We start from the raw sequence: 20050 nt of genomic DNA on the forward strand, positions 1-20050 counted from the left end.
AGGTCTGATTTTTGACCTCTAGGCATGTCCTCCAGTCAAGTCCGATGGGGTGCCATGCTTTGGCCCCAAAGTCTATCCTTTGTACTCCCTTGGGAGCTCCCCTGCTCTGCTCCCTGCTCCCCCCCCCCATCACCCCCATTGCTCTGTTGCATGCCTTTAGTGTTTTGCCTCGGTGTCACAAGGTCAGTCTGGGCCATTCCTGACACTGAGTCTCCAGTGTTGTCCCCCGTAGGGCCATGGGTCAGCAAGGGACGTCATGTCTCATAGTGGGATCAGCCATATGGTCCGCTCTGTGCATTGGCTGTTTGGAGCGGGGATATTGTCCTCCAGGCCTGGTAGACCAGGATGTGTTCCACACTCTCTTCCTCCCCATTCATTTGCTCCCATGTGCTCTGATTAAACATGTCCTTCTCCCTGAGCTGCAGCTTCAATGCTGTTCTCTAATGTAAATTCTTCTGGGGGGAGGGGCAGTTGTTCATGTAGCTGGGATTGGGGCCGAGCCCTCAGGCCCTTCCACTGGCTCCCTTCTCCATGCCAGCACACAGTCACATATAAATGTTATTGTTTTTAATTACACTTCATGTCAACTCAGGCACCATTTCTTCCAGGAAGGCTTCCCCAATAAAAGCTTCACCCTATGACACTTTTCTATGTATCCTACATACCTTCTCTCATTAGATCACACACTTTGACCTCTTTTGGTGCTGGGATTATATCTTGTATCTCTGTATGTGATGTCTGACATGTACTCGACAACTTCACTTTAAATAATTTTGTTTTCACACCTATATAAGATTGAACTGACACAAGTCGTGTGATATACTTACAACAAAGCAGCTGCTGAGGCTGAATATAAACAAACACCTCATGAGATTTTGTTCCTTGACTTAGAGATTTAGAGTCATAGTTTCATAAGACCAAACTCACTGCCATTAAGTCAATTCTGACCCCGTAGGACAAGACAAAACTGCCCCTGTAGGTTTCCAAGACTGTAACTCTATACAGGAATAGAAAGCCTCATCTTTCTTCCACAGAGCACCTGGTAGTTTTGAGCTGCTAACCTTATGGTGCAGCCCAATGAGTAACCCATTACACCACTACGGCTCCTTTGAGTGGGTCTTTATTCACCTGGAACAATAGAAGAAGAGTCAGGAATAGGAGGAAGATGGCCTCCAAGAACAGAAGAATTAGATGGCACCTGGTTACCATTAGTAAACATTTATCAAAAAAGGTGTTATAGAAAAATCTTGATCAAAAGGGAGAAATGCAAAACAGGAGTTCAAATTCTTTTTTCTTTTTTTTAGAAGTTCAAATTCTGACAGACTCTAGACTTCCTAGAGCAGTGGTTCTCAACCTTCCTAATGCTGCAACCCTTTAATACAGTTCCTCATATTGTGGTGACCCCCAACCATAAAATTGTTTTCACTGCTACTTCATAACTGTAATTTTGCTACTGTTATTAATTGGGCAACCCCTGTGAAAGAGTCATTCGACCCCAAAGGGGTTACGACCACAGATTGAGAACTGCTGTCTTACTGAAACTGAGATCATCTTTAAACCTAAACTGTAAATATTCCCTTAAGTTACTAAAAACCAAACAACAGTTTAGCTTAACTGGTTAAAAAAAAGTCTGACTTGAGAATTATGCTCTTTTTACAAACCAATTATGGGATCAAATTGACAACTCAAAAAACTAAAAATCTTAGGGATAATGATTTTATGTTAATGAGGGAAGAACAACTCAAAAAAGAAGGTGAGAATGACTGTGCAATTTGAAAAATGTAATTAATGTCACTAAATTGTACATGTAAGAAACTGTTGGATTGAATAAAATTTAGAAAAATTAATTTGCTATGTATATTCTAAACAAAATTAATAAAAGTTAGAAAATAGTTATTTCACTGTGTATATTCTAAATAAAATTTAGAAAAATACCTAAATTTGTTTATTTTTCAAACTAACAAGAATTTAGCTAAACATGTCAGTTACACTACAAAATTACTTGACCGTTAGTCACTAGAATAAGATCATTACTGCTATTTTCCTTAAAGAAAGAAGAATCAAGAGAGAAAAAGCAAAATTAATAAAGTACATAATATATAAAGGCTTTGAATTTAAATTGGTCAGAGTACTGAATGGAAAATATGATGAGAATATAAAGAGAGAAACCAAAGAAAAGTCTAACGGAATGAGGAGATTACTGAATACAATATAACCAGCTAGAAACATCCCTTCCAGCCTAAATCCTAAACAAACAAACAAACAAACAAACAAAAAGCCCTTTCAAAACACAAAGCAATCTTTCCTTATGAAAGGACCACTCCACTTCATTCAAAGGCAAGATAAGCATTTACCACAGATTTTTCTGAACAAGACAATGGTGGAGAATAACCTCCCTGTTCCCCAAGGCAAATCGCCATCCATCACTGATGACAACCAGCTCAGCCTGCTCTCCATTCCTCCACCCTCCTTCAGAGCAATAATAAGAAAGAAAAAACTCCTCAAAGTTCAGTTCCCTTAGGTGAAAACATAGACACCATTCTATCACAATTCTAAAAACTTTATCTTCCACCAATTCTTATTAACAAATCCAAAGTTTGCATTGATTGGATATAGTTGGTAAGCTACATAAGACCCATGTGTCAAAGTTTAGCCCAAACACATTTTTCACAACCATGTTATAAGTGAGAGTATTAATCAAAATGCTGGTGTAGCTGAAAATAGCTATGCTACCATAAAGTCACCTGCTTAGAAACAATCCAGTCACTGAGGGCTTTATCATATTTAAATGCAGATTGAAGGCTAATGATTAAACCACTTTTTTGAAAAAGCTGTATCTAGGGGGTTACATTGCTGCATATGATGTACTTAGAATTTCCTGCTTCGCTTTTGCTCCCACCACCTTATGACTAAAAGACTCCGCAGAATGCTGTCAGCAAAGAGAGCACGCCTCCAAGCCACAGCATGAAGGAGCCGACACCCCCCTAAAGAATACTGTCTTTGTACTTCAAAAAGCACAGGTATCAAGTGATAATAGACAAACTTGGCCTGTAGAGGAAAGTGGTTCCAAAAAGAAAAGAAAAGATTCTAAAAGAAAAAACATAAGATATGATGTCATGGATCCAGCAAGTCCCACTATAGCCCACTTGGACATCTACATTGTTAAGAGCCTGTAGTTGATTGCAGGCTGATAAAGTATCTGTATTCATCTCAATCATACCAGCTCTGAAAACCTACACAGTGAACCTGGAATCAGAACACTGTTAGGTTTTGAAAAGCTTTTGTTTGGTTGTTTTTTGATGACTTGCTTCGTGTTCCTAAAGAAGTCATTTAGAGGGCCTTTGGTAGCGATACATAAATTAAATAGCTGTAAACTTGGGAAGAAATAAGAAAATAATAAAACTAACCATGAAGTATTATTTCAGCAGTTATGACCAATAAGGGAAAAGTTTATATCAATCCACCCATTAAAAGCCTCTCGTTTTGGAGTATTATGTAAGTGTCATAAAAAAATAAAAAATTGAATTCTGCTGTGGGCTGAACTGGGACATGTGAGGATGCAATACAACCAAGCTTTGGATACTTAAATATCTCAAACCACTTTTTGCTTATAGCAAATAAAATGCAGAGCTACAGATGCTTTCTCATCTGTGTGTAAATGAAAGAGAAACTGTGTGAGTAGTTAGTATTCTTAGAATTTTTGAGAGCCAGTTTATTTAAATTAAATCAAAGCCAATCTGTATCGGCACAGAAATAATTTCCTTAGGGCTTTAATTCTCTAGCCTTTACAGAGCTGCACAGACTCTTCCCTCCATCCCTCCCTCCCTCTGAGATAAAGAACTAAAAATCTGCAGATTTTTAAAAACATTTCACATTAATCTGGAAGAAGATTCAAAGAAATTAGAATATCACATGTCTCACCATTCTGCTACCGAACTGGGTTAGGCTCTTCCTCAAATCCATGAAGGTCACCCCAGCTCAGTGCTTTTTATCCCCCCTCTGGACCATTTTTCAGCTCATTGTGGTGAAAGTACACATAATAAAGCATGCCATGTGACAGCTCAACAATTTCTGCATGTGTGATTCAGCAATACTGACTACATTCTTCAAGTTGTGTGATCATTCTGCTGTTCTTTTCAGCTCATTCTATCACTGTTACGGAAAACTTAACATACAAGTAAAAAGCCTCTCACCTCCGAGAAGTCACTAGTCATCTTTGGTTTCTATACATTTGTTTACTTTGTGTAAGTGAGATCATACAACATTTATCCTTTTGTAGCTGACTGATTTCACTCAGTACAATGTTTTCAAGGTCTGTCTATGTTGCAGCCTACATTAGGTATTGATTTCTCTTTATGAGTGTGTACACCACACTGCATTTATGTATTCATCTGTTGATGGACATGTCAGTTGTTTACACCTTTTGACTATTGTGAAAAGTGCTACTGTGAGCATCAGTGTTTAGGTTTCTGTTTGTAGCATACACTCTTCTTTTTGAGCATTTCGTTGTGCTTTAGGTTAAAGTTTACATTGTAAATTAGTTTTCTAATCAATTACTCATATACAAATTAGTGGGTAACATTGGTTACAATCCCTGCAATGTGTCAGTACTTCCCTTTCCCCAGCCTGGGTTCCCACTTTCTAAACACCTGGTGTTACCGTCCCTCCCTGCCTCCTCATATAGTTGATTGTTTTAAGGAGTACATTCTTCTCGAGTGTTACCATTTATTTTATAGACCTCATATTTAGCTGAAATTTTGGCTCCAAGAGTGTACTCAGTTTCAAGTTGGAAGGTTATAGAGCAATAGTTTCAGGGGCTCCTCCATTCTCTTTCCAGTCTGTTTTTAGTTTATGTGGTAGAGTTACATAATGTGTTGTCAATTGGAGACTGAAAAGTAAAGGGGTGGAGTTTAGCCTGTCAATCAGGTCTCAGCTTGATGACCTCATTTGGAGAAGCTAAGAAGATAAATAGCTCGCTAGAGGCAGGACACTGTCACTCCCTGTGAGACATTACTGACAATGATGAGCCTGATGGCACTATGCTGATGGCAGCCAGAGCCCTGGTGCTGGAGGAGCCACGTGGAGACCCTGCCAGTGCTGAGATGCTTCTGCTGCTACTAGATCCACAAGACTTTTCACCACTGGCCTGTGATCTTCCTGCCTTTGGTGTCATTGCATGTGCTTCATGAGTCTGAAGAGGAATTTATAGATTGTATCAGACATATGGGCTCATATCAGACTTAAGGACTTGATCTGGACTGGGCTGGGATGTTTTCTCAATATTCAAATTGCTCTTCTTTATAAAGCTCTTTCTTACACATGAGTTTCCCTAGATTTCTCTAGTCAATCCAAACTAACAATTTTTTATCTACAATTTTCACCCATTTTAACTGGGACTTTAAGGAATACTAGACTCGATGGCAGTGAGCTTGGAGTAGGATAGTGGGTCAAGAAATGGGCTGCTAATCAGCTGTTCAAAACCACCAGCTGCTCCACAAAAGAAAGATGAAGCTGTCTGCACCTGTGAAGATTTATCATCTCATAAACCCTAAGGAGTAGAATCAACTAGACAGTGGGTTTTTAGCCAGAACCTTCCACTGTGTTCCTGGTCAATAATTAGTAGTGGTAGCTGGGCACCAACTAGTTCTAGACTCAAGGTAGAGGAGGATAAGGGTCGTGTGGGCCACCTGTCCCCATTCTTTGTGCTCTCATAGCACATCTTGGCATTTATCATGTAGTTTTTAAATTAGCATGTTTATGCATATAGTTCTGCCTCCACAGTGGCAGAAATTGAGTTTTATTTAGCTTAGTACAGTGTTTGCTGGCCTGAAATGTATAAATCTACAGTATGCACAGTCTGCCTATGTATTAATTATCAGTAATGATTTTAATTAAACACCCATAGAAGAAGGCATTAGAAATGTGATATGTGTATTTTAGGGCAATGAAAACACATAAATAAAATACACATAAAGAACCAGAGATCACAAATATTAGAAAAATGTAACTAATTAAAGTCATCATTATAACGCAAAACTGACATTCAGATAATTCAGTATTGTTTTGATTCATTTACTGAGACATCTGACTTTTAACAGAGTTCATTTTTATAAACTGAACTTAGATGAACCTTTCTCTTATGCCTCCACTTATTCACACATTCTACTTAAAAGAATAAAACTCTGGTTAAATTGGTCAAGACTACCAAATAGATTACCAAATAACCTAGTGGCTAGCTCTCTCTAGCCACAAAGAACTGCCCTTTCCTTATCCTCATGAGTGTGTAATATGGGAATGACTGCTTCAGAAGTGACATTTGTCCTTGACAGGGTAATGTGAGGAACACAAAAACAAAGGTGTCTCACTTTCTCTCTCTCTCTCTCTCTCTCTCTCTCTCTCTCTCTCTCTCTCTCTCTCTCTCTCTCTCTCTCTCTCTCTCTCTCTCATGATCCTCAAGACCCACAGGAAAAATCTCTGGAAGCACATCCTACCACAGAGGGCCTTCACTCTTACCATTTCCTTGCTACTGCAGAGGAAGCCATGCTGCCAAGACAGCATCCCCCACATGAACAATGAAAGAGTGGAGGCAAAACAGCTCAATCAAAACAGCTTGAGAGAGGAAAGGAGGATATGCTATCAGAGAAAAAAGTCTCCAGGGAACGGCAGGAGAACGTGCTTCTGCCTTGACCCTTCTGGACAAATGACCCAGCAAGAGGTCAGCTTACCTGAGTTTAGAGGCCAAGCCCATCCTTTCACCTTTCATACAGGGATAATATGAAAATCCACTTCCTAATTTGAAAAATATACTGTGAGAACTGCCAGGGTGCCTTTTCTAAGCCTACTCTGGGGAGCATAGCTGGGAGTGATTCTGAAAACCAAGCAGCAGAAAGTGCAGGTAGAAGACGTGCTGGGCATTGCTTCAGCACAAGAGGCTGTTTTGCTTTAGATAAAATGTCTCAGACTGACCCAGCAGGATGCAGATTACTCAACTTCCTGAAATGGAGTCTGGCTCTTCAGCTTCACAAGGCAAGGTTGCTTCATTTATCCCAATTAAGACTCACTCATTCTAAGCAGACCACTTCCAAAAGCCTCCAGCTGACTTGGTGGTTGCCCTCAGTGAAGGACAATGAACACTGAGCCATACCAACAAACCCAGAGGAGCCATTTCTTACCAGGCAGGATAGCAGTCCTTTTAAAATATGTCCTGAATTGGAAATTGAAGTTACAAGAGTTAAACTAAATCCACCTGAACGTACCATTTCCCAGGTCTGGGGATACTAGTCACTCCCCCTATTACCTAAAAGTAAGAGAAATCATGAGCATATATTTATTTCAAATTCAAATGTGTTGCTGGATTAGAATCAAAGCATAATGCTAAGCCAGTTGGAAGAGAGAGAACATTCCTAAAACTCCTGTGATCTGTTGGAAGGCTTAAAAAGGAAACGGGGTGGGGGGTGGGGGTGGTAAACTAGACTGTGTACTCACACTCCTCTCTGCTTTTGCTTTTTTTTGGACAGTGTCTGAGTTCCTAACTCTCCATTCAGAGATGGCTGTAATTCTTTCTCAACTCAGGGTATTTTACAAAATGCTTTTGTGACTGACCCAAGGAAGCTTATGATTTATGTAGTAATTGAGTAATCACCTGATTCTAGTCATTGGGAACCATCCACTTAAGGGCCAAGCCACAAGCCTGATGCAGCAAAGACCTTCAAGGGCAGACTAGGCAGACAGATCAAATACCCATGAAATCACCAAAGGATAACCACTCTGAATTAGTGGCACAGACTGCAACGGGAGCACTTTTTCCACCTCTCCAGATGCCCACCCTGACTGCTTAATAAGGTTATTAAGTGCAAAGAGAGTAGACTGGATTGAAAGGAAAACTAGAGACACGACAGGAACTTAACTTACATGACACCGAGGTTACTTCATTGAGACTAGCTTGAGACACCAAATTGCCTAGATCCTGCAAAGGCTATCTCTGTTATCCCTACGATCATCACATTATATTGGAACCATAAGGAGGCCTAAGCCTCTTTGGAGGGAATCTTGTTATCAGTAACATTACCTCTCAAAGAGATGTTTCTGTTCCCCAAGAATGGCAAAGTTAGCACTAGACAGTCGCAAGTCTCATGAGGGCCAAGGCCACAACTGTTTTTATATTCATCACTATGTTTCCATGTCCAGGATAGTGCCTGATCTGGAGTAGGAACCCAATAAATGTTTTGAAGGAAGGTACCAGTACTAACAGCTCTCTAAGAGACTTCTGACACAAAATCCCAAAGTGCTATAGCATCAGACCCAGCCAAAACACTATCCTGACAACAGAAAAGTGAGTGAAGAGAGGAGACATTGGACAGTGTAAGACATGGGAAAATAATAATTTGTAGATTACCAAGGGTTTGTGAGGGAAGGTGGGGGAAAATGAGGAGCTGATAGCAAGGACTCAAGTAGAAAGAAAATGTTTTGAGAATGATGATGGCAACAAAAGGACAAATGTGCTTTATACAATGGATGGATGTATGGATTGTGTTAAGAGTCGTACAAGCCCCCAATACAATGATTTAAAACAAAACAAAAAACCCACTGTCCTGACAAAAAGGCCAACCTGGCCAAGGATAAGCCAATCAGTGTTGGTGGATGTGGATGTAGACCAGGACTGAAGGTGAGGAGGGCTGTGTGTGTCATGGTAGTACAACAGTCTTCTTCCAGAAAAGTCTCCTTGGCTAGAAGAAACAGCTGGTCTATTTAATGACATGGTACAACTATAGAAAACATACTCTATAGCTCACCCTTTTTATGACCATCAACCAGTCTTAGGCCTGAAAACATGGAGGCTTACTTTTCCTGACAATGTGGAAAAAGCAGCTGTCTATGCTATATTTTGTAATGTGCAGGCTAAGAATTCACTGGACAGGCATCCAAGAAGCCAACAGAGAACTCAAACTTAGTGCTACCTTCCTGGGTCTCCTTAGGGTTACACAGGAGTTAACCAAATTAGATTTTATGTTTATCTAATTGAAACTGTTATGAAGATTTGCTGAATGGTCATTTGTGCATCTAGGAATAGACTAAGCACTTCTAACAGGTGTGTTAGTTATTCCTCACAACAATCCTATGTGAGGCACTACCATTCCCACTTCAAAGATGAGGAACTGATGGATTTCAGTAACATGTCCCAGCACACAAGAGAACCTGCACTCAGACTCAGGCCTGTCTGATTCAGAGTCCAGGCTCCATATTCTTGGTCATTTTGCCTCCTGTCTCTTACTCAATTGATGAATAGCCAATTCTTACAACTTTTCTCTGAAACTTACCAGCATTGTCCAGTATCAAAAGTGGCTGCAGGATCTTTACTCCAGGGATAAGGTTTCTTAAGAAAACTCTTAAGTGATACAGCAGAACGGGAATCCAATCTTTAGTCTTTTGCATGGTAGTTAGGGAACAGATTCTGGAACCAGACTGTCTGGTTCCAGCCAAGCAACAAGGTAAATAACTCAACTGTAATAAAAAAAATTTTTAAGAGGACATTCAAAAGCCAGACCCTTAAATTCCCCAAAACTGAAAAAGGTACTCATACAAGTACCTGTGGGGAGGGAGGGGGGAAAAAAGGGGGGGAAAAAAAAAGAGGACCTGATGCAGAAGGCTTAAGTGGAGAGCAAATGCTTTGAGAGTGATTAGGGCAAAGAATGTACGGATGTGCTTTATACAATTGATGTATGTATATGTATGGATTGTGATAAGAGTTGTATGAGCCCCTAATAAAATGTTTAAAAAAAAAAAAAGTACCTGTACATGCATGTCCATTGCAGCACTACTCACAATGGACAGTATGTGGAAACAACCCAAATGTCCATAACTGGATTAACAGAAACAAAGTATAGTAGTATATACTTACAACATAATATTATTCAGCCATAAAAATGAATGAAATACTGATTGATACATGCTAAGATATGGATAAACCTTGAAAATATGCTAAGTGACAGAAGCTAGTCATAAAAGATGACATATTATATGGTTCCAATTATATGAAATATCCAAAATAGGTAAAACCATAGACTGAACACAAATTGGTAGTTTCCAGGGGCAAGGGGTAGGGAGCAACTGTTTAATAGGTACAGGATTTTCCTTTGGAGTGATGAAAATGGTTGGGAACTAGATAGAGGTGATAGTTTAAAAGAAAATCACTGGAAATGTACTAAATGCCATTGAATTATTCACTTTAAAATGGCTAATTTTATATTATGTGAATTCTACTTGTTTTTTTTAATTATTTGTTTATTTAAGTCCTCAAACCAAGAACTACCTGTTTTGACACGAACTCTTCAATACTATTAAATACTTGAGAATAGGTATTTAAACACCTACCATAACATGGCTTATAAATATGTTTCTACAAATGCCACAGTGCCTTCAACTATTTCAATTACTCAATGCCTTGAGCTGTTCCAATTACTGAAAATCTTATACAAACTCAGAAATAAGTGGAAGGGTTATGCTTTGGCTCTGCAATTGTAATTTCATTTTATAAATCCCTCCGCTGTCTTTTTATTTCCACCCTTGAAGAATTCTTTAGGAGAGACCATTTAAAATAGCTTTTACACTGAATTGGATTTACTGTCCAATTATTCCGCTCCTCATTCCTTTTCACTTTGTCACACCCGTTAGGAAATAAGGTTGTGTTTGTATAGAATTTCTAAATGGCAGAAGGACTCCAACAAATTCTAGTTTTCCAAGATAGAAAGAAGTACTGAAGATGATTGTCTTTTACTGAAAAGTGTTTAATCGAGAGACAATGACTCCATTGTACTGGGAGAGAGGCCAACTTTAAAAGCTCCAGATTGGTCTTAGGCCAATAAAATCAGGAGAAACAAGATCCTTCAGACTTGCTCAAAGCTAACTAAATTTTAGAATCAAAAAGTTTGCAAGATTGTGCTTGCGGCCAAAAACCTCTACCTACCCCCAGCTGCCACGTACTCAAGTCATTATCCTCCAATCTGAAGAGACAGATTTAGGATTAATAATGTATTACCTTCCTGTACTGCAGTGTAGTTAAGAATATAGGACAGTTTGGCAGCAGAAAGTTCCTGCTGAAGGCTCATTGCTGTAAGATATATTCCATTAGTCATCTACCTTAAATTAGGTGCCCAGTGAGCAGGATATAAAACCATAAAAGTCTCAGAAAAAAAACGCTTTTCTTCTGAAAATAAGGCCAAGGAAAAAATACCACTTGGTCTGACTGGTACAGCAGGGTCCTCACAGTACAACCAAATGATAGGGGCAAAAGAAGAAAAGTGAAATCCAGCCCCCCCCCCCCCAGCCCCCACAATGCCTCTTGTGCCAGAAGCATTTACTTTGGCCTCAAAAAAGCAAGCATTTATGAAAACAAAAGAAGGGCAATTAGTGGGGGAAAGACCTCTGAGAAACCAAGAGGTTGTTGGTTGTCATTGGCCTTATTCTCAGTCTCTGGGGTGTAGCATTGGGGAAGAGGATAACAGTGAAAATTAATTTTTCTCACCCAGAGTTTATGACCAATTAAAAATAAATCATGACATAATCTCAAAGATCATCCAGGACAAGTGGTAAACATAAAGACAATGTTCTACACCCTACCCTCTGAGGTATTGAAAGCTTAAAAGTGGCCATCAATATGACATTTGGTCTCTTCCCTTCAGGAGCAGAGTGAAAACAAAACAAAAAAGAATAAAGGAAACAATAGTCCAAAGGACTAATATATCCAAAGAACTAGACCAGTGTTTCCCAAAGTGGGTGCTAACCCCCTTCAGGGGCACTGGGGCCATCTAAGAGGGCGGCATAAGCAGATACCTACACTTTACCCTAGGAGCCTTGGTGGTGTCATGGTTATTGGTTGGACTGATAACCACAAGGTGGGCAGTTCAAAACTACCAGCCACTCCATAGGAGAAAGATGAGGCTTCTACTTCTGTAATGAATTAGAAACTCACCCTGTCTTATAGGGTCATTATGAGTTAGAATAAATTCAATGGCAGTGAGAGTTTAACACTGAGATACTCTGGATTATGAGTTATTGTATAAACGTTTTTCATTGCCAGAGGGCGCTATTTTTTTTTTCTGAAAAGGGTGCATCAGGCCAAATATGTTTGGGACCCCTATGATCTAGATGGTACCAAACTACAACTACGTCTCACTCTAACCAGCAATGGTGAGTGGGACACACTATAAAAACAAAATTTTAAATAAAACCTAACTTACTAGTCTAATAGAGCCTGGTAGAACCCCTAAGGACTATGGCCCACCTTTCCAACTTGGAACCGAACCTATTGCCAGAGATTACAATCTAGTCAAATAATAGGCCTATAATGTAAAAAATAACACCTGAGAGCAATGTGTACCTTTGAAAGATCAACTATACAAGACCAAAAGGGCACCATTTGCCCAAAAGCAAAGTGCAGATGGCAGATATAGACAGGGGAGCAGGCAAACAGAAACAGAAAACTCAGGGAGGAAGAGAGAAGATTGCTGGCACAGTGAACGGGATGAAACCAAAGTGAAGAAATAAAGTGGCGTAAAGATTATTGAATGGGAAATCAATTTGCTTTGTAAACTTTCACCTAAATCACAATAAAGTATTATTTTAAAAAATCAACAAAATGAAAACTGGCAGTTGGAGGTCGATGAAGATCAAAATATAACCTTAAAATACAGTGATAAGGGTGACTGAAGAACGTGGTTTAATTATACAATGACAAATGAACTCTCTAATACTCTGCTGTACCGAACAGAGAGGCTTAATCTGTTGGATAATTGCACACTTTCCTGAGATGGACAGACCAGTTAGAGCATGGCCAAGGAGAGAAGGATGTATGCAAGTCCTAAAGACTGACCATGCCACACAAAAGTGCCACACCAACAGGATTCTTTTCCAATCTCACCACTTAGGAAACTCATTCTTTGACTCATGGCCAGAGTCTGAGAAATGAAGGAGAAAAAAAGAAAAGTTACCTCCCAAATATTGTTCCCTCCTGAGGAATGAGTACCCATATCATGGGTAAGATTAAAAGAATGTAGTAGGCATAAACAATACTCCCCAGCGTGTATATTCTAAGGCAGTACCAATTCTAGCAGTATTATTATTTTGATTTAGTAAAATTTTATTGTTCAAAGCATAGAGTTGGTTGAACCTGCTCGTGTATCTTCACCAGCCCCTGGGGTATCTATGCCCTTGGTGTTCCTGGTGTAAACCCTTGCACTCTGGGTTTTAAAATCAGCTTGCTAAATCTTTTGCTAAGCAGCTCATAGAGGGCTGCCCTGGTCAGGCAATCATGAATCTTCAGTCTCTTAGAGACGACAGCTGGGGTGATAAGCTGATAGTTGGGAACTTCTTTACAGAACTTGTCATATGTGGCTTTGTCAAACAAGACCAGGTTATTGAGCTTGTCCTGAACTTTGCCTCTAGACCACTCTTCTAGGCCTTGCCCCCAGATTTGTTCACTGGTCTTTGTCTTTCTTGTCTGACTTCCTAGCATCCTTCTTCTTCTTGCTGTCCTTGGCAGCATCACAAAGCTCAGAAAGCAGCTGCCGCTGCAGCAGCCTCAATAAGATGCTAGACAAAAAGGAAGCACGGCTCACCTCCAGCATTATTTTTAGGTTAATCCAACAAACCTTTACTATGACCTACCATGTGATAGATGCTAGAAGTATAACTATGGGTAAGAAAGTCTGTGAAAGACACAGCTATATAAAACAAGTAATCACAATATACTTCTGCTCCCAGCCATGATGGAGTAACTGGTACCAGATTCACTATCCTGCCATAAATAACCATAAAACTGAACAGAATATACAACTGCTTATATTCAGGAGATAACAGGCAGGATAAGCCTGCAACCCCATAGAGAAGAAAACCTCATGAAAGTAAGGCCCCAAACTGTCCCTTTCTTTGTCAAACACAAGAGGGACTCCACAAAGCCCAGGAGGCAGGGATCTGAGTTTAGGGTGCTGATGTGGCTAGAATTTGAGGCATGAAACACGGGAGAGAGGAGTTATGAAGAGAGGGACCTCCAGAAGAATGCCATAGGGAGGATCCCCTGTGACTCAATAGTTGAGAGCTGGGCTGTGCATGAACATAGCAAGCCAATCTTAGGCTTACAAAATAGTAGATGCTCCAGGACTGAGAGATCAAACAATGTCAGGGGTGGGAGATGGGGACCTGTTGAAACTCTGAACTCTACCAGACTGAAATAATAACATTAACACCATACTAATAGAGAATCAACTAAGTGGCAACTAAAGATGATGACAACAACAAAACAGCAGAGCCAAGAGAATGGACTTAGAAATAAGGACCCTGCTCTAGAACAGGACCTAATCTCTTACTTCACAAAAGCTAAGACCACACATACAGTGTAATATGGTGTGATGAGAAATGTTTAGACACTATGGAAACATAAAGAAGGAACAATTAGTTCAGGAAAAAGTGTATGTTGACCAGAATCAAAAAACAGCAGCCAGGAATAGTAACAGCATACACAGGAATGGAGAGCACTGCATGGACACACAGATGGTGCTCTGTGAACAGGGAGTTTGATGGGTAGGAGCGAAAGAAGCATAAAATGGCTCAGAGAATTTTTCCACAGAAGATGGATGGAGTTGAGCTTTACATGGCTACAGGTAAAAAAGGAGGAGGAAGAGGGGTAGAAATTCATGGGTTCAGTTTTTATTTATTCAGTTAGAAGTAGTGATGAGACATCCAGTTGAAAGTGTGAGATACTCAGGTGGCCATGTGGTCTGGAATGCAGGTGAGAAGTGAAGGAATAGCTAGATGCAGGAATAGTGAGCACACAGGTTAAAACCATAGGAATGAATCGAGAGCACCCAGGAAGACCATGTAAGAATGAGACAAGGGTTGAAACAGAGTCCTAAACACACATTTAAGAGGCACACTGAGAAGGTGGAATAATGAGAAAGTGCAGTAAATAAGATAGAAGGAACAAAGAAAAGCATGGTATAACTGAAGACAAGCTTGCCCTCTGCTCAAGAAAGAAGCAGAGATGTTAAGTAAATAAGAAGTAAAGGTGTCAACTACAGAGGTCACTGTCTACACTAGCAAAAGCTGAGGTGTGGGCAGAAGTCAGACTGCACTAGAATCAGGAGAGACCAGAGAGTGGAAAGGTAGAGACAGACAGCATGACTGGAAAGAAAGAGATCATGTCACAGAAGTGGCTAGAGAGAGAACCCTTACAAATAGCAGTGTCTGCCTCAATAAATATTTATTGCATAAATAAATAATAAACAAATGAAAAATTAATGAACTAAGAAACCCAAACTCATCTGGTGGTTTCTACAGTCACTTTCTCTTACAGTGCCAGTTTGTCTCTTTGGAAACTAGATATATTAGGCCCTTCGTACAACCTTCCCAGTTTCTCTAACCTTCAATAGGCTTCACTCCACTGGTATTGTGGTTAAGTGCTCAGCTGTTCAAACCCAGCAACTTCTCCATGGGAGATTGTGACAATCTGCTTCTGTAAATATTTACAGCCTTGAAAACTATGTGGCAGTTCTCTTCTATTGCAATTGGCTCACAATAATGGGTTAAGTATAAAAAAATAAAGGTAGGCAATTAAGTGTGAGTGAGGGAACAGAAAAATTAAACCCACACACATTGCTGGTAGGAATGTAAAATGATACAGCTGTTTTGTAATATAGTTCCTCTAAGAGTTAAACATGGAATTACCACCTAATCCAGCAATTCCACTCCTAGGTATACATATACCTAAGAGAACTAAAAGCATATGATCACACAAAAATTTTAACATAACTGTTCACAGTAGCATTATTCATAACAGCCACAGAAGAACCCAAATACCTATCAACTGAAGAATGGATAAACAAAATAATTATCCATATAACACAGTCGAATATTAAGTCATTAAAAACAGAAGCAAATAATAGGAGTGTGAACACATGATCTTTATGTATGCTTACATACATACAGATATGTATACGTACATAGGTGTGCATACATGTGTTACTATGCATGTGTATATGTATTCATGTACTCAGACACATAATAGATATTCAAATATACAATCAAGCACATAGGAGCCACAAATGGATTAAACATCTCATGGGACTATTTAAAGAATCTGAAGGCTTAAGACCATAGTCTCATGAGACAACCTAGTCAATTGGCATATGTAAAATTTGCTCTACATTCTACTTTGCTGAGTAGCATCTGGGTCTTAAAAGTTTGAGAGCAGCCATCTGAGATACAATTCTTGGTATTTCTGTATCCAGAGTAAAATAGAATGAAGGAAACCAGGGACTCAGAGAAGACACTAGAAACTAAGAAGATAGTGCGTGGCTACCACCACAATGGTGCAGATCAGAAAAAAATAGATGGATCCTGATAGAATGGGAGCAAAATATGGGACAGAATGTAAACGCTTACATACTCTATACTTTTTGAACCAGTTAAGGCAGAAGAATTCACCAAGACTATTATTCTGAGATTCTGTGTAAACCTTGAGCCAAAACTATTCCAAGGTCATCTGTTAGCTAAAGAACATATTAGCTTATAAAATAAATATACTTTGTGAATACAATATTTCTTTAATAAAAATAATTAGTATGAAACTAATGGGTCAACACTCACTCTAAAGCAAAAACAAGAAAGCAAAGGGGCAGGAAAACTAAATTACTGAAAATAGAATGAGAACAGAAATCACAGGAATGTTGGCACACTCTATAAATAAATATAACATGTCACTGAACAAAGTATATAGAAAGCATCAAATAAGAACCTAATTTGCTTTTGCCAAAACACAAATTAAAAAAATTTTTTAATGAAGTACAGATACATACATCAGGGATAAACCTTAAAAACATTATGCTAAGTGAAAAAAGTCAGACACAAAAGAATACATATTCTATGGTTCCGTTTATATGAAATGCCCAAACCAGACCAATCTATAGAGACAGAAAGTAAACTAGTGGAGAGAGGAAATGGCAGTGACTATAAGGAGCTGTGGTGGTATACTGAGTTATATGTTGTATTGCTAACTGCAAGGTCAGAATTTCAAACCCACCAGGCACTTTGTGGGACAAAGACGAGGCTTTCTACTACTGCAGAGATTTTATGGCCTCAGAAACCCACAAGGGCAGTTCTCTACTCTGTCCATAGGGACTCTATGAGTCAGAATTTATTTGAAGGTAGTGATTTTCTTGAAATGCTCCTTTAAAGGTAAGGATGGCAATTCTTTGTCATGGGCGTGTTGTCAGGAGAGACGAGTTCCTAGAGAAGGACATCAAGCTTGGTAAAGTGGAGGGGCAACAAAAAAGAGGAGGTCCTGGACAAGATAGACTGACACACTGGCTGCAATAATGGATTCAAACATAAGAACAATTGTGAGGATGGCACAGGACTGGGCACTGTTTTGTTCTGTTGTACATAGGGTCGTTATGAATCAGAACTGACTCAAAGGCACATAACAACAACAATGGGTTGGGGATTTCTCTTGGAATGTGAAAATGTTCTGGAATTAGATACATTATACAGCACTAATTTTTTTAAAATCTTTCTTCAATCTCTTAGTACAGAACTCCTAAATCCTACCCATCTATTTAGCACAGTGTAGGAGCGTTGGTGGTGTTGTGGTTATGCAGTGGACTATGACCGGCATGGTTGGCAGTTCAAAACCAGAAGCGGCCCCAAGGGAGAAAGACTGGGCTTTCTACTCCCATAAATAGTTACAGACTTGGAAACCCACAAGGGGTCACTACGAGTCAGCAGTGACTTGATGGCAGTAAGTTTATTTAGCAATATATCTACCAGTTTATATTGAGTGAAACTGCTCTCTTCAGTGAGAGACCTTGACGATAATGAGCCTCATTAACTTCCTACTAAATGCCCTGACCTCCATCTCCTTCCTGTACCCATCATCATTCTACACTCAAACAACAGTCATCTAGAAAGTCTGCCATTAGTACTCATGTGATTAAAAGTCTTCAGCAGCTCCCATCCCTAACACAGTTATCTCCTAAATACGGTGTTTGCTTACAGGTGGTATGTAAGACAAAAATTACTGAGGTATGAAAAGAAAATATTAGAATTACTCATACTTGTTTTTTAGTACATCCTTTAAATTTTTATTTTTGGCATCTCTTATTACTTGTACATAAGGCATTAATACAATGGTACTTTTATACTAGATAAATAGAAGAGTTCATTTTCATTGAGTGGGTAACAAAAACCTTGGCAGACTTCCTGCCTAAAAAAGATTAAAACCAACACTTAACCTCTCTAAGAGCTGCCGCTCCAGCATTTGTTGTTGTTGTTAGCCGCGACTCGACTCCAGTGACTCCATTTACAGTATGACGAAACATCACCCAGTCCTGCACAATTGTTATATTATGTTTGAGCCTACTGCTGCAGGCACTGTGTCAATCCATCTTGTGGAAGGTTATCCTTTTTACTGCCCTTCTACTTTACCAAACATGATGGCCTTCTCCAGGGACTGGTCTCTCCTGACAACATGTCCAAAGTTCCAAAGTATGTGAGATCAAATCTTGCCAGTTTTGCCCCAAAGGCAGCAGTTCTCAAGCTGTGTGTCACAACCCCTTTAGGGGTCGAACAACCCTTTTATCACAAGGGTTCCCCAAATCATAATAGTAGCAAAATTACAGTAATAAAGCAGCAACAAAAATAATTTTATGGTTAGGGGTCACCACAACATGAGGAACTGTATGAAAGGGTCGCGACATGAGGAAGTTTGAGAACCACTGCTAAGATACATTCTGGATGTACTTCTTTCAAGAGAGATCTGTTTGTTCTTTTGGCAGTCCACGGTACTTTCAATAATCTTTACCAGCACCATTCCAGCGTGGCTCTATATATTCTAAAGAACTAAATCGATTACAGAGTTTCTTCTATATGCCATGCTCTCTATTAATTTTGTCTTTGCTCTTGCATTTCCCATGTCTAGGAGTACCCGAGTCCTTGAGATTCAACCTTCCAAACTCTGCTCAGATATCATCTCTAGAAGGAATTTCTTAGATCTCTCCTCTTTATCCTCCCTTCCCTGGAAGCTAATGCTTCTTCTCCGGCTCCAAGGCATGATGTACATCCCATTAAACTAGGAGTTCTTTCCCAGACAAGAATTACATAGTTACCATTATTACCTGAGTACCTAACCTAAAATCAGACTCCTATTAAGTCTAAAAAAAATGGTTTCTGAATAATGTGTACGTATAAAATGTCAAAGCTTCTGGTCAATGTTTACCTCCTGACTCGCCCCCACCACCACCCGATCCCACATATATTCACAGCCCTTCAAATATACATATTTTTCTTTGGAATATATTGATATATTTAACAGCCTTGCTTGTCTCAAAGGCAGTATTTCTTTTTTTTCAATCATTTTATTGGGGGATGATACAATTCTTATCAAAAGCCATACATCCATCATGTGAGCCACATTTGTACATTTGTTGCCAAGATCATTTTCAAAACATTTTCTTTCTCCTTGGTATCAGCTAATTTTTCCCTCTCTCCCCCACCCTCCCTCCATTGTGAATCCTTGATAATTTATTTTAAAATTTTTCATGTCTTACACTGACCAATGTCTCCCTTCACCCACTTTTTTGTTGCCTGACCCCCTGGAAGGGGATTATATGTAGATCATTGTGATTTGTTCCCCCTTTCTCCCCTGATCTTCCCCTGTGTTTCTTTCAAGTGTCTTTAACTATCTCTGCTCTGATCATGTTGATTTTAAGTTTCAAATCTCAAGTGATAATTTGTATTGATTTTAAAGTTTAACTCTCTCTTCACCTAAATCACAATAAAAAAATTTTACAATAAAATACAGTATAACTCTCGAGGATAATTCCCTTACTGCTAATTCCTAATTTTCTTCAGTCAACACTTTTATGGTGCACTTACTATGTACTTTCTGTATTTGTTAGTGATATATAATACAAATAAGTTTTTTTAAATTCCTATTTCTCAAGAAGCTGACAATCTATTGTAAAATTTCTAAATACTCCCCAGGTCCAAATGCTATTTTTCA

At 39.2% G+C, this 20050-nt stretch overlaps 1 protein-coding gene and 1 pseudogene across 4 annotated transcripts in view; both read right to left on the reverse strand.

The window, feature by feature from the left end:
• The window catches only part of KIAA0319L (KIAA0319 like), a 132117-nt gene that overhangs the window by 100953 nt on the left and 11114 nt on the right, over positions 1-20050 (reverse strand). The window lies entirely within an intron of this gene.
• Positions 13143-13622, reverse strand: LOC142428857 (small ribosomal subunit protein eS25-like; annotated as a pseudogene).

Source organism: Tenrec ecaudatus, chromosome 1 (genome assembly GCF_050624435.1).
Source record: "Tenrec ecaudatus isolate mTenEca1 chromosome 1, mTenEca1.hap1, whole genome shotgun sequence".
Taxonomy (NCBI): Eukaryota; Metazoa; Chordata; class Mammalia; order Afrosoricida; family Tenrecidae; genus Tenrec; species Tenrec ecaudatus.